Source organism: Rhinolophus ferrumequinum, chromosome 25, assembly GCF_004115265.2.
Source record: "Rhinolophus ferrumequinum isolate MPI-CBG mRhiFer1 chromosome 25, mRhiFer1_v1.p, whole genome shotgun sequence".
In the NCBI taxonomy this organism is placed as follows: domain Eukaryota; kingdom Metazoa; phylum Chordata; class Mammalia; order Chiroptera; family Rhinolophidae; genus Rhinolophus; species Rhinolophus ferrumequinum.
Genome location: NC_046308.1, coordinates 31270112 through 31283612, shown reverse-complemented (window position 1 = coordinate 31283612; position 13501 = coordinate 31270112). Strand labels below are relative to the sequence as shown.

Below are 13501 nucleotides of genomic sequence, written 5' to 3'. Positions count from 1 at the left end.
CCAGTATTGTTCTTTTTTCTTAAGATTGCTTTGGCTATTCAGGGTCTTTTGTGGTTCCAAACAAATCTGATGATTTTTTTTGTTCTATTTCTTTAAAAAATGCCATTGGGATTTTGATGGGGATTGCATTAAATCTGTATATTGCTTTGGGTAATATGGCCATTTTAACTATGTTGATTCTTCCAATCCATGAGCACGGAATGTCCTTTGATAGACGAATGGATAAAGAAGTTGTGGTATATATACACAATGGAATACTATTCAGCGATAAGAAAAGATGATATAGAAACATTTGTGACAACATGGATGGATCTTGAGAGTATAAGGTAAGTGAAATTATTCAGACAGAAAAAGCAGAGAACCATATGATTCCACTGATATGTGGTATATAAACCAAAAACAACAAAAGAACAAGACAAACAAATGAGAAACAAAAACTCATAGACACAGACAATAGTTTAGTGGTTACCAGAGGGTAAGGGGGGTGGGGGGTGAGAGATGAGAGTAAGGGGGATCAAATATATGGTGATGGAAGGAGAACTGACTCTGGGTGGTGAACCCACAATGGGATTTATAAATGATGTAATACAGAATTGTACACCTGAAATCTATGTAATTTCACTAACAATTGTCACCCCAATAAATTTAAAAAAAAAGAAAATAGAATTTTTTAAAAATGAAGATATTGTAAGGGACCTGTGGGACAACATCAAGAATAACAACATTCACATCATAGGGGTAACAGAAGGAGAAGAGAGAGAACAAGGGATTGAGAACCTTTTTCAAAAAAATAATGACAGAAAAATATCTTAACCTGGCAAAAGAAATAGACACACAAGTCCAGGAAGCGCAGAGAGTCCCAAATAAGATGAACCCAAACAGGCCCACAACAAGACACATTATAATTAGAATGCCTAAGGTTAAACACAAAGGGAGGATCTTAAAAGCAGAAAGAGTAAGGCAGTCAGTTACCTACAAGGGAGCTCCCATAAAACTGTCAGCTGGTTTCTTAAAAGAAACTTTGTGGGCCAGAAGGGATTGGCACAAAATATTCAAAGTGATGAAAAATAAGGAACTACAACCAAGATTACTCTACCCAGAAGGCTATCATTTAAAATTGAAGGAAAGATAATGAGCTTTCCATGCAAGAAGCTAAAGGAATTAATTACCACGAAATCAGTATTACAAGAAATGTTAAAGGGACTTATTTAAGAAAAAGAAGGGGGGACGGAGGAGAACATAAATATGAATAATTAAAGGACAATACTGTGTACCTATCAATAATTACTTTAAATGTAAATGGACTAAATTCTCCAACCAAAAGACTTAGGGTAGCTGAATGGATAAGAAAACAAGACCCATGCATATGCTGTATACAAAATACCATTTCAGATTGAAAGACACACAGACTAAAAGTAAAGAGATGGGAAAAGATATTTCATGCAAATATCAAAAACAAACAAACAAACAAAAAAACCTGGGGTAGCAATAGCTATATCACACAAAATAGACTTTAAAGCAAAGGCTATAATAAGAGACAAAGAAGGACCTTTCATAATGATAAAGGGATCAATCCAACAAGAGGATACAACCCTTGTAAACATTTATGCACCCAACACAGGAGCACCTAAATACATAAAGCAAATATTAAATCAACATAAAATGAGTTATTCACAGTAATAGGTCATAGTAGGGGACTTAACACCTCATTCACATCAAGAGAAAGATCTTCCAGACAGAAAATCAACAAGGAAACAGCAGCCTTAAATGACATATTAGATCACATGGATTTAATTAGTATTTTTAGAGCACTTTACCCCAAAGCAACAGAATATACATTCTTTTCAAGTGCACATGGAACATTTTCCAAAATAGACTACATGTTAGGCCACAAAACAAGTCAATATATTTAATAAGATTGAAATCATACCAAGCATCTTCTCTGACCACAATAGTATGAAACTAGCAATCAAAACTGAAAAACACAAACACATGGAAGCTAAATAACATGCTACTAAATGATGAATAGGTTAAAAATGAGATCAAGGAAGAAATCAAAAGATATCTTGAGAAAAATGAAAACGAAAACACAATGACCCCAAACCTATGGAACACACTGAAAGCAGTCTTAAGAGGGAAATTCATAGCAAAACAGGCCTACCTCAAGAAATAAGAAAAATCTCAAATAAATAATCTGACTGTACACCTAAAGGAACTAGAAAAAGAACAGCAAACAAAGCCCAAAGTGAGTAGAAGGAAGGAAATAATAAGTATCGGAGGCAGAAATAAAATATAGCCTAAAAAACCAATACTAAAGGGCTGGTTCTTTGACAAGATAAAAAAAAAATTGATAAAACTTCAACCAGATTCATCAAGAAAAAAAAGAGAGAGGACCCAAATAAATAAAATCAGAAATGAAAAAGGAGAGGTGACAATCGTTACCACAGAAATACAAGCATTATAGAAAAATACTACAAACAACTGTATGCCAAAAAATACGACAATATGGAAGTAAAATGCCTAGAAATATATAATCTTCCAAGACTGAATCAAGAAGAAACAGAAATTCTGAACAGACTGATAACTACTAAGGAAACTGAATAGGTAACCAAAAAACTCCCCACAAACAAAACTCCTGGACCAGATGACTACACTGGTGAATTTTACCAAACATTCAACGAAGAATTAACACCTATCCTTTTCAAATTATTACAAAAAATTCAAGAGAATGGAAGACTCCCAACCACATCTTACAAGGCCACAATTACATGATTCCAAAGCCAGAAAAGATATTAATACATATACAGTGATATCCCTGATGAACATAAATGCAAAAATCCTGAACAAAATATTAGCAAACCGAATTCAGAAATACATTAAAGACATCATACATCATGATCAAGTGGGATTTATTTCTGGGATGAAAACTTAGTTCAATATACACAAATCACCATGATATACCACATAAACAACATGAAAGATAAAAATCATATGATCATATCAATAGATGTAGAAAAAGCGTTTGACAAAATCAAGCATCCATTTATGATAAAACTCTCAGCAAAGTGGGAATGGAGGCAATATACTTCAACATATAAAAGCTATATACAGCAAACCCACAGCTAATATCATACTCAATGGAGAACAGCTAAAAGCATTCTCCTTAAGATCAGGAACAAGACAAGGATGTCCACTTCCACCATTTTCATTCAATACAGTACTGGAAATCCTCATCACAGCAATCAGACAAGAAACAGAAATAAAAGGCATCCAATTGGAAAGGAAGAAGTAAAACTGTCATTATTTGCAGATAACATGATCCTATATATAAAGAAGCCCAAAGATTTTACAAAAAAATACTGTTAGAACTGGTAAATGAATTGTGTAAATTAGCAGGATATAAAATTAATATTCAGAAATTTGTTGTATTTTTATACACCAGTAATGAACTGTCAGAAAGAGAAATTAAGAAAACAATCCCATTTACAATTGCATTAAACAAACAAACAAAACCTAGGAGTAAATTTAACCAAGGAGGTAGAAGATGTATACTCAGAAAATTATTAGACACTGAAGAAAGAAACTGAAGAAGATACAAATAAATGGAAGCATATGTTGTGCTCATAGATAGGAAGAATTAACATCATTAAAATGTCCCTACTACCCAAAGCAATCTACAAATTCAATGCAATCACTATCAAAATACCAATGGCATTTTTACAGAAGTGGAACAAATAATTTTAAAATTTATGTGTATCCACAAAAGACCCTGAATAGACAGAATAATGTTAAGAAAGAAGAACAAAGTTGGAGGTATCACACTACCTGATGTCAAACAATACTACACGCCTATCAAAACAGCATGGTTCAGGCATAAAAACAGAACATACTCGCATACAAAAATAAACTCAAAATGAATTAAAGATTTAAATGTAAAACCCGAAATCATAAAAATCCTAGAAGAAAACATAGGCAGTAAACTCTCTGACATTGTGATATTTTTTCTGATCTATCTCCTTGGGCAAAGGAAATGAAAGGGAAAAAAAAATGGGACTACTTCAAACTAAAGTTTTTTGCACAGCAAAGAAAACCATCAACAAAACAAAAAGATAGCCTACTGAATGAGAGAAGACAAGCGCTTCTGACAAGCGCTTAATATCCAAAATTTATAAAGAACTCATATAACTCAATACCAAAAAAGTGAACAATCCAATTAAAAAATGGGCAGAGGACCTAAATAAACATTTCTCCAAAGAGGACATACACACAGCCAATAGACATATGAAAAGATGCTCTACTAATCATCAAGATACTCACTAATCATCAGAGAAATGCAAACTAAAACCACAATGAGATATCACTCACACCTGTCAGGTTGCCTATTATCAATAAATCAACAAACAAGTATTTCCGAGAATATGAAGAAAAGGGCACTGTTAGTGGGATAGCACTCTTGCACTGTTGGTGGGATTGCAAATTGGTGCAGCCATTATGGAAAATGGTTTGGAGGTTCCTCAAAAAACTGAAAATAGAACTACCTTATGAACCAGCAATTCCACTTCTGGGTATTTATCCAAATAAATCCAAAACACTAATTCAAAAAGATATATGTGCCCCTATGTTCAATGCAGCACTATTTACAATAGCCAAAATATGGAAACAACCAAAATGCCCATCAGTAGATGATTGGATAAAGAAGAAATGATACATATATGCAATGGAATATTATTTGGCTATAAAAAAAGAATGAAGTTTTGAGACGTCATCAAAATGGCGGCATGAGGTGAGCCTCTGTAAATCTGCCTGGAATTTACAACTAATCGAACAACTATCAATCCACAAAGGACTCCCTGCACAGCAGACAGGCAAGACGAAGAGGCCCAGTACTGAATTCACCTAAAGGTGGGTGAATGGCGTGGGGGGGTGGTGCCGCGGGAGGTGGGGGAGGGAGAAGTGCGGAAACGGAGCTGCGCTGGCACAGGACACAGACCTAGCTCAGTGCTCCGAGCTCGCTGCATCCCAGAACTACCGCAGCTGCAGGAGAGGGAAGAATTAGAACTCAGACTGCTAGGGCTCCGTTTATGGCCCACAGGGCTGAGGGGACAGCATATAACACCGCTGAACCCAACGCTCATGGCAGAGACCTAGGAGAAAAGACTGAGGGAAGAAGGTTGAAAACGGTGGTTTAAGCCCTCACTGCCAAGCAGAGAATGGAAGCCTTAGGCACAGAGACTAACCGCCCCTTCCCTAACCTCCCAGAGCTCGCCCCGCCCCCACCTGCCCAGTGCTAGAAGCAGAACAGTAGCAGTGTCAGATCAAAAGAACAGAATATTTGCTGTTCTGGGAACTGTGGACCGCAGACACAGATTCGCAGTCCAACTAGTTCCGGCAAAGGGGAAGGAGCTGTGGAAGCAGGACAGGCTGTGGTGGTGGTCGTCGCCATTGCTCTGGGCCACCTCTCACAACTCACCCTGACCCTGTCCCCACCTATCTGGGTGGATCCCTGCAGGAGTAAACAGAACTGCTGAAACATATGGGCTCTGAATCTGGTGCAGGAAGAGCTTTGGAACTTCAGAAGCTCTCTGCATACCCACACAGACACTGCGCCCTGTTACCCAGGCGAACTATTAACAGAGGAGAAGCCCATTAATAGTTCTTCTCCTCTGTTAATAGTGGGATCCCAGGAATCCCCCCATTGTGTGAGAAGCTGGAATAGTGCAGAGAAAACATAGCACTACTGTGTGAGAGAGAAAAAAAGGCTGCAGGAGACAAAATAAAACATTCTACCAACAAGTACTGGAAAACAAAGGAAAGACCTCTTCCTATCAACCTGTTGCAGAAGCCACTACTGTAGAGGTCTAGGAAGAGAAATAATAAATCAGTAATTGCCATGAATAACCAAGGTAACAAGACAGCTCAGAAAGAAAGTGAAAAGCCTCCAGAAAAGGAACTTAAAGATACGGAAATATGTGACTTAAATGACACAGAATTCAAGACTGCAGTTCTGAAAAAACTCAACGAGATGCAAGAAAACACAGAAAGGCAGTTTAATGAACTCAGAAACACAATCAAAGAACAACATGAGCATTTTACGAAAGAGATTGAAATTTTAAAAAAGAACCAAATACAATTTCTGGAGATTAAGAACTCAATAGAAGAAATTAAGAATGAAATAGCCAGCTTAGGTAGTAGAGTTGACCAGATGGAGAAAAGAATCAGTGACATCAAAGATAGAAACCTGGAAATTACACAGATGGAAGAGAAAGAGACTTGAGACTTAAAAGAAATGAAAGAACTCTACAAGAACTTTCTGACTCCATCAGAAAGAGCAATATAAGAATAACGGGCATAGCAGAAGGAGAAGAAAGACAGAAGGGAACAGAGAATATATTCAAACAAATTATTGATGAGAACTTCCCAAACTTGTGGACAGAACTGGATCCTCGAATCCAAGAAGCAAATAGAACACCTAATTACCTCAACCCCAACAGGCCTTCTCCAAGGCACATTGTATTGAAGCTGTCTAAAATCAACGACAAAGAAAGAATCCTCAAAGCAGCCAGGGAAAAGAAGACGGTAACCTACAAAGGAAAGCACATTAGATTATCATCATATTTTTCAGCAGAAACTCTACAAGTCAGGAGGGAATGGAACCAAATATTCAAACTATTGAAAGAGAGAAATTATGAGCCAAGAATAATATATCCAGCAAAGATATCCTTTAGATATGAAGGAGGAATAAAGACCTTTCCAGACATAGAGAATCTGAAGGAATTTTCTAATACACGACCTGCACTACAAGAAATACTAAAGGAGGCTATTCGACCACCATCAACAGGGACAATTTGTGGCAACTGAAACATAAAAAGGGGGAGAGAAAAGGCCTGAACCGGAATATGGGAATGGAGAAAGTAAGCATGCTGAAGAAAATGGAATACTCTAAATATCAAACTTTCTTTTACATAAACTTAAAAGTAACCACTCAAAAAAAAAATCCAGAACTGAAATATATACTATAACAAAAGAAGAAACAGAGGGAAACATCATCGAATACCACCACACAGAAATAACAGACAAGAACAAAAAGGCAAAGAAACAATGGAGACACAGCCTTACCAGAAAACTAAAGATAGAATGACAGGAAATCCTCACATGTCAATAATCACCCTAAATGTAAATGGATTGAACTCACCAATAAAAAGGCACAGAGTAGCAGATTGGATCAAAAAATGAAACCCAACCATATGCTGTCTCCAGATACACATCTCAGCTACAAGGACAAGTATAGATTCAAAGTGAAAGTGTGGAAATTGACACTCCAAGCAAATGGTATCCAGAGAAAATCAGGTGTAGCCACAATGATATCAGATGAAAGAGACTTCAGGGTGAAAAAGATAACAAGAGACAAAGATGGACATTTCATAATGGTAAAGAGGACTATACAACAAGAAGACATAACAGTCATCAATATTTATGCCCCTAATCAGGGAGCACCGAAATATACCAAGCAACTACTAACAGAGCTAAAGGGAGAAATTGATCAAAACACAATTATACTAGGGGACCTAAATACATCATTGACAGCTACGGATAAATCATCGAAACAGAAAATAAATAACGAAATAGCAGGCCGAAATGACACATTAGATGAAATGGACATAATTGACATTTATAGAGCACTTCATCCTAAAACATCAGACTATACATTCTTTTCTAGTGTACATGGAACATTCTCAAGGATAGACCATATATTGGGACATAAAATCAGCCTTAGCAAATTTAAGAAGATTGAAATCATACCAAGCATATTCTCTGATCACAAGGCTTTGAAATTGGATATCAACTGCAGAAAGAAAGAAGGAAAAAACACAAATACATGGAGATTAAACAACATACTTCTAAAGAACAACCGGGTCAAAGAAGAAATTAGAGGAGAGATCAAAAGATACATAGAAACAAATGACAATGAAAATACATCCTACCAAAATATTTGGAATGCAGTGAAAGCAGTTTTAAGAGGGAAATTTATATCATTACAGGCCTATCTCAAGAAACAAGAAAAATCCCACATAAATAACCTCAAGTTACACCTTAAAGAACTAGAAAAAGAAGAACAAGTGAAACCCAAGGTCAACAGAAGAGAGGAAATAACAAAAATTCAGAACAGAGCTAAATGAAATAGAGAACAAAAAGAGAATACAAAAAATTAATGTGACAAAATACCTGGTTCTTTGAAAAGATTAACAAAATTGACAAACCATTGGCTAGACTCACTAAGATAAAAAGAGAGAAGACACTAACAAAATCAGAGATGAAAAAGGGGAAATTATCACGGACACCACAGAAATACAAAGGATCATCCAAGAATACGATGAAGGACTATATGCCACCAAATACACTAACCTAGAAGAAATGGACAAGTTCTTAGAAACATATAGCCTTCCTAGGCTGAACCATGAAGAACAGGAAAATCTAAACAGACCGATCACCAGTAACGAAATTGAATCAGACATCCAAAACCTTCCCAAAAGCAAAAGTCCGGGACCAGATGGCTTCACTATTGAATTCCACCAAACCTTCAAAGAGGAACTAATACCAATCCTGCTCAAACTCTTGCAAAAACTTGAAGAAGAGACAGTACTCCCTAACTCATTTTCTGAGGCCAACATTACCCTGCTACCAAAACCTGGTAAGGACAACACAAAAATAGAAAACTACAGACCAATATCTCTGATGAATACAAATGCAAAAATCCTAAACAAAATTCTAGCAAATCGAATACAACAATGCATTAAAAACATTATTCATCACGACCAAGTGGGGTTCATCCCCGGACCACAAAGATGGTTCAACATCCACAAATCCATCAATGTGATACATCACATAAACAAAATAAAGGACAAAAATCATATGATTATATCAATTGATGCAGAAAAAGCATTTGACAAGATACAACATCCATTTATGATTAAAACACTTAATAAAATAGGTATAGAAGGAAAATACCTTAACATAATAAAGGCCATATATGACAAGCCCTCAGCTAATCTCATAATTAATGGTGAAAAACTGAAGCCCTTTGCTCTACGTTCAGGAACACGACAGTGCTGTCCCCTATCTCCTGTGCTTTTCAACATAGTATTGGAAGTCCTAGCCAGAGCAATCAGGCAAGATAAAGAAATAAAAGGCATCCAAATTGGGAATAAAGAAGTTAAATTATCACTCTTTGCAGATGACATGATGCTATATATAAAAAACCCTAAAGACTCCACCAAAAAGCTATTAGAAACAATCAACGAATACAGTAAAGTTGCTGGCTACAAAATTAACATACAAAAGTCCACTGCATTCCTATATGCTAACAATGAAATCTCAGAAAAAGAAATACAAAAAACAATTCCTTTTGCAATTGCAGCAAAAAGAATAAGATACCTAGGAATAAACTTAACTAAGGATGTGAAGGACCTATATGCTGAAAACTATAAGACATTTTTGAAAGAAATTGAAAAAGACACAAAGAAATGGAGAGATATTCTGTGCTCATGGATTGGAAGAATCAACATTGTTAAAATGGCCATACTACCCAAAGCAATATACAGATTTAATGCAATCCCCATCAAAATCCCCATGCCATTTTTTAAAGAAATAGAACAAAAAAAATCATCAGATTTGTTTGGAACCTCAAAAGACCCCGAACAGCCAAAGCAATCTTAAGAAAAAATAACAATACTGGAGGTATCACACTCCCTGACTTCAGCTTGTACTACAGGGCTACAATAATCAAAACAGCATGGTATTGGCAGAAAAACAGACACATGGACCAATGGAATAGAATTGAAAACCCAGAAATAAAACCACATAAATATGGACAGATAATTTTTGACAAAGAAGCTAAAAGCATACAATGGAGGAAAGACAGCCTTTTCGATAAATGGTGCTGGGAGAATTGGATAGCCACGTGCAAAAGAATGAAACTGGACTGCTATCTGTCACCATGTATCACAATTAATTCAAAATGGATCAAAGACTTAAGCATAAGACCTGACACAATAAACTGCGTAGAAGAAAACATAGGTACTAAACTTATGGACCTTGGGTTCAAAGAGCATTTTATGAATTTGACTCCAAAGGCAAGGGAAGTAAAAGCTAAAATAAACGAATGGGACTATATGAAACTTAAAAGCTTCTGCACAGCAAAAGAAACCATCGACAAAATAAAGAGGCAACCAACTGAATGGGAGAAGATTTTTGCAAACAGTGCCTCCGATAAGGGGCTAATATCCAAAATATACAAGGAACTCATGAAACTCAACAACAAAAAAACAAACAACCCAATTGAAAAATGGGCAGAGGACCTGAAGAGACATTTCTCCAAAGAGGACATACAAATGGCAAATAGACATATGAAAAAATGCTCAACATCACTAATCATCAGAGAAATGCAAATAAAAACCACAATGAGATATCACCTCACCCAGTTTGAATGGTTATCATCAACAAGACAAATAGTAACAAGTGTTGGAGAAGCTGTGGAGAAAAAGGAACCCTTATACACTGTTGGTGGGAATGCAGACTGGTGCAGCCATTATGGAGGGCAGTGTGGAGGTTCCTCAAAAAATTACGAATAGAATTACCATATGACCCAGCAATCCCTGTCTTGGGTATCTACCCCAAAAATCTGAAAACATTTATCCATAAAGACACGTGTGCTCCAATGTTCATTGCAGCTTTGTTTACAGTGGCCAAGACATGGAAACAACCAAAATGTCCTTCGATAGATGAATGGATAAAGAAGTTGTGGTATATATACACAATGGAATACTATTCGATGGTAAGAAAAGATGATATAGGAACATTTGTGGCAACAAGGATGGATCTTGAGAGTATAATGCTAAGCGAAATAAGTCAGACAGAAAAAGCAGAGAACCATATGATTTCACTGATATGTGGTATATAAACCAAAAACAACAAAAGAACAAGACAAACAAATGAGAAACAAAAACTCATAGACACAGACAATAGTTTAGTGGTTACCAGAGGGTAAGGGGGGTGTGGGGTAGGAGATGAGGGTAAGGGGGATGAAATATATGGTGATGGAAGGAGAACTGACTCTGGGTGGTGAACACACAATGGGATTTATAGATGATGTAATACAGAATTGTACACCTGAAATCTATGTAATTTCACTAACAATTGTCACCCCAATAAATTTTTAAAAAAAGAATTTACAAAGTTCTAGACATAGTAATAGACACTGAGGGTAGAAAAGTAAATAATAATGCTCCTTGTCTAGGGAGAGAGACAGGAATGTATGGATCAGCATAATGCAGAGTAATAAATTTGATTCAACATAAAAAAAGAATATAGTTAATAATGTTGCAACAACTATATATAGTGTTGGTGGTTACTAGACTAATCAGAGGGATCACTGCATAAATAAATGTTTAACCACTATCCTGTACACCTGAATCTAATATAGAATAATATTGACTATCAATTGTAAGTGAAAAAGAACAAATTAACTAAAAGTAAATAAATGCGTGAAATAGAAAAATAAAAACACATGTAATTAAAAATAAACAGCCCCTCTATTAAAAAAAAAAGAATTAAAGGGGACATTAAAATTAAATTGTGATATATAACTCTCCCAAAATCCACTGACAAGTCTGTCTATGTTGTTCCTGCATGGACATCTCCTTTCTCAACCTTTTGCTACATGACTGGGGCTCACTGACCACTCAAGCCAGGAGTCCCTTCAACTTGTCCACCTTCCATCAAGTTCAGGTTGCCCTTCGCAACTCTCTGGCTCCAACTAGAGGAATGAAAGACCCATTAATTGCATGATATTCTCTTCATACACACACATATAAAGAGAGATTTATTTTATTATTAAACAGAATATCTAAGGCTGAAGTATCTGATTAGATTATTTCCCCCCCAGTCAAAGTTTCCTAAGAACTACAGGTGATAATCTGCCTCAAAGCTGCATGAATACAATGTTTGAAAAGGTGACCCCTCCAAGTACAAAGGAAGCTTAGCAGGACACATCTGAGCTTCTACCCTCGAATGTATAATAGAAGCTGCATATGATTCCCCAAATGGTACGTTTTCAACAATTTTAATATCCAGTTCCTATCTCAAGAAATATGGAGCAACCATTGGTAGTATTGAAATGACACTTTTGGCAGAGGAAAGGAGGTGCCGCTCTTACAGAATATAGAAGAAGTACCTAATTAATTCTAGTGTTCTTAGACATTAAAGAAGGCTGCGTGGAGGAAGTGTCATCTGAGTAAAAATGGTGGATGAGTGTCCATTATCTGTGGATACTGCCGAACAGCTAGCAAGCTCATCACGTAGGTGATAAAGAATGGTGAAAACAAGAATCAGAATGCTCTGCTAGGTCTGTCTCAACCTCCACCATTCATTTTATTGAACCTTGAAATGGCTTTTGAAGTTAACAATCATCCCAGAGGATACAAAGTTATACACTTAAAGAAAAAAGACATTAAAGTTCTGTAAGTTACCCAGTTAATCCGTCAAACATATTTCAGTCTGAGGTAGCAGTGTATAAACTATCAAGGGCCTATTAGGTTCCCTTAGGAGACATCTACAGTGAGACAAACAGATAACACTTAACAGAGATAAAGAGAGTTTCAAGGAAGCTATGAAATCATCTGTCAGGTGAGATGTGTTAATTTAAACCACATATTTTTTTGTAACGTCCTCTTGGAGTTGAGAAGGAAAGTGGCAGAGGACAGGTGTCATGCTGGGTGTCATGCGGGGTCTCTGTCCCGCTCCCCACATAAGAACGCAGAATATGGTCAGGCCAAAAAGGAACACCCACGGAGCCATAGATAGGGGAGTCATACCACTATCGTCTCGCTGGCAGCTGGGTCGGTTGGAGACACAGGAAGCAGGAGCCACATAATCCGCAATCCACACTCTGCCCTTGCTATCCCCCATTTTCCTGCTAGCCTAGCCACAGCAGTTATATTAGTGGCCAATAGCTCACTGGTTGCAGCTGACGGCCAACTAGCCACAGCTGATGGTCATCCAATCACAGTTGATGGCCATTTACTACCTGAGCCAGCACCTTTCTATGTGAGCCTGAGAGCCTGGAAACTGCACTCCTGGCTGTCCCCACAACAGGTTAGAATGGGGGCTAGAAGCATGAATGAGCAGAGTCAGATTTGTTAAATATGTCATTTGAATTTGTTTTTGCTCATGTTACCCAGCTTATTGTCCCAAACTTCTCCAATTCATCAAAGGAGCCTACAAATATACAGTATCCTTTCAAAGCACAATTTCAAAAAAAACTAAGATGGCAGTTACCTGACCACTTCCTGAAGGATATCGCATAGCACTCAGACTGCCTAACAAACCTCTGCAAAACAACAATGTCTTAGGAAGTTCTAGTTTAAGGTCTTTATATTTTAGGGGAAAAGTTTTCTTTAATTAAGTGACGGCTAATGAACTATTAAAGCAACCCCCTTGCTAATTA

General features: G+C 36.8%; 1 pseudogene; it reads right to left on the bottom strand.

The window, feature by feature from the left end:
• The window catches only part of LOC117017354 (histone-lysine N-methyltransferase SETMAR-like), a 66800-nt pseudogene that overhangs the window by 16347 nt on the left and 36952 nt on the right, over positions 1-13501 (bottom strand).